Below are 2,777 nucleotides of genomic sequence, written 5' to 3'. Positions count from 1 at the left end.
AAGAAGCAGACAATGCCAGAGGTGCAAGGAAGATGCTTGGTGACTATACTGCACTAACTTCCAACTTCTATGGATGAAGCATCTCAATTCCTGCCATTGGAGCAAATAACTTTGAGCTTAAGCCTCAATTAATTTCTCTAAAGCATCAGAATTGCAAGTTTCATGGACTTCCATCGGAAGATCCTCATCAGTTCTTAGCTGAATTCTTGCAGATTTGTGATACTGTTAACACCAATGGGGTTGATCCCGAGGTCTACAGACTTATGCTTTTCCCCTTTTTTGTAAGAGACAGAGCTAGGATATGGTTGGACTCACAACCTAGAGAAAGCCTAAACTCTTGGGACAAGTTGGTCAATGCTTTCTTGACCAAATTCTTTCCACCTTAAAAGATGAGCAAGCTTAGAGTTGAAGTCCAAACCTTCAAACATAAGGAAGGTGAATCCCTCTATGAAGCTTGGGAAAGATACAAGCAATTAACCAAAAGGTGTCCTTCTGACATGTTTCCAGAATGGAGCATCATATGCATATTCTATGATGGTCTGTCTGAATTGTCCAAGATGTCATTGGACCATTCTGTTGGTGGATCTTTTCATCTGAAAATCCCTGCAGAAGCCCAGGAACTTATTAAGATGGTTGTAAATAATCAGTTCATGTACACCTTTGAAAGAAATCTTGTGAATAATGGGATGACTCAGAAGAAAGAAGTTCTTGAGATTGATACTCTGAATGCCATATTAGCTCAGAATAAAATATTGACTCAGCAAGTCAATATGATTTCTCCGAATCTGACTTGATTGCAAGCTGCATTCGGCAGTGCTAAAGAAGCCTCCTCTGAAGGAGAAGCTTATGACCTTGAGAATCCTACAATGGAAGAGGTGAATTACATGGGAGAATCCTATGAAAATACCTATAATCCTTCATAGAGGAATCATCCAAATTTCTCATGGAACAAACAATAGAAGCCTCAACAAGGCTTCAATAATAATAATAATGGTGGGAGAAATAGGTTTGGCAATAGCAAGCCTTTTCCATCATCTTCTCAGCAACAGACAGAGAATTCTGAGCAGAGCCTCTCTGGCTTAGCAAACATAGTCTCTGATCTATCTAAAACCACTCTCAGTTTCATGAATGAAATAAGGTCCTCCATCAGAAATTTAGAGGGACAAGTGGGTCAGCTGAGTAAAAGAGTTACTGAAACTCTTCCTAGTACTCTCCCATGTAATATAGAAGAGAATCCTAAAAGAGAGTGCAAGGCCATAACCATATCCAAAGTGGCCGAACCTGGAGAGAGTGAAAAGGCAATGATTCCCAATGAGGAAGACCTCAAGGGACATCCACTGACCAATAAGGAGTTCCTATTGAGGAACCAAAGGAATCTGAGGCTCATACAGAGACCATAGAGATTCTATTGAACTTATTGTTGCCATTCATGAGCTCTGATGAATATTCTTCCTCTGAAGAGGGTGAAGACATTGTTGAAGAGCAAGTTATTCCGTATTTGGGAGCAATTATGAAGCTGAATGCCAAGTTATTTGGTAATGAGACTTGGGAGGATGAACCTCCATTGCTCATCAATGAACTGAATACATGGATTCAGCAGACATTGCCTAAAAAAAATCAGATCCCGAAAAGTTCTACCTTGCACCATAGGCACCATGACCTTTAAAAAGGCTCTGTGTGACCTGGGGTCAGGTATCAACCTCATGCCACTCTCTGTAATGGAGAAACTAGGGATCTTTGAGGTACATGCGCCTTTACATCCCTACTGATTTCATAATCCTAGACACTGGGAAGGATGAGGATGAATCCATCATCCTTGGAAGACCCTTCCTAGCCACAGCAAGGGCTGTGATTGATGTAGACAGAGGAGAGTTAGTCTTTCAATTGAATGAGGACTACCTTGTGTTCAAGACTCAAGGATCTTCTTCTGTAAACATGGAGAAGAAGCATGAAAAGATTTTCTCAGTATAGAGATCCTCCACACTCAACTTCTAAGTTTGGTGTTGGGAGGCCACAACCATGCTCTGAGCATCTGTGAAGCTCTGTAAGAGCTTCCAGTCAAGCTATTGACATTAAAGAAGCGCTTATTGGGAGACAACCCAATATTATTTATCTATATTAATTACTCTTTCATTTTATTTTCCATTGTTATTATATGCTTTCTTTAGGTTGATGATCATGTGAAGTCACAAAAACAGCTGCAGAATTAAAGCAAAATAAAAAATAGCATAAAAAAATAGCACACCCTGGAGAACGAGCTTACTGGCATTTTAACGCTAGTAAGGATAGCAAATTGGGTGTTTAACGCCCAGTCAGGCACCATTCTGAGCGTTAAACGCCAGAAATGGCACACAAACTGGCGTTTAACGCCAGAAAAAGGTGTCTGGCTGGCATTAAACGCTAGTAAGGGTAGCAGAATGCGCGTTTAACTCCCAGTCTGGCTATATTCTGGGCGTTAAACGCCAGAACTGGCAGCCAGACTGGCCTTTAACGCTAGAAAAGGGCATCAGCTTAGTGTTTAACACCAGAAATGCCACACAGAGGGCGTTTAAATGCCAGAAAGGTGTAGAGATGAGAAATCCTTGACACCTCAGGATCTGTGGACCCCATAGGATCCCTACCTACCCCAACTCACTCCCATTCCTCTTCACACCTTTCCAAAACACTCTTCCCCAAACACCATTCACCTATCAAATCCTACCCTCTTCCCCATAGTCTCTTCACCACTCACATCCATCCACTATTTCCCATCATACAACTCACCAAACCCCACCTAC

The 2,777-nt window shown here is 41.5% G+C and overlaps 1 non-coding gene across 1 annotated transcript; it reads right to left on the bottom strand.

The window, feature by feature from the left end:
- Nucleotides 1-395: 395 nt before the first annotated feature.
- On the bottom strand, nucleotides 396-499 carry LOC127745095 (small nucleolar RNA R71). Its single transcript, XR_008006289.1, has one exon. It is a non-coding gene; the product is annotated as a small nucleolar RNA R71 (small nucleolar RNA).
- Nucleotides 500-2,777: the final 2,278 nt, after the last annotated feature.

The sequence above is a fragment of the Arachis duranensis genome, chromosome 2, assembly GCF_000817695.3.
Source record: "Arachis duranensis cultivar V14167 chromosome 2, aradu.V14167.gnm2.J7QH, whole genome shotgun sequence".
Lineage (NCBI taxonomy): Eukaryota > Viridiplantae > Streptophyta > Magnoliopsida > Fabales > Fabaceae > Arachis > Arachis duranensis.
This window is presented reverse-complemented; position numbering and strand designations above follow the sequence as displayed.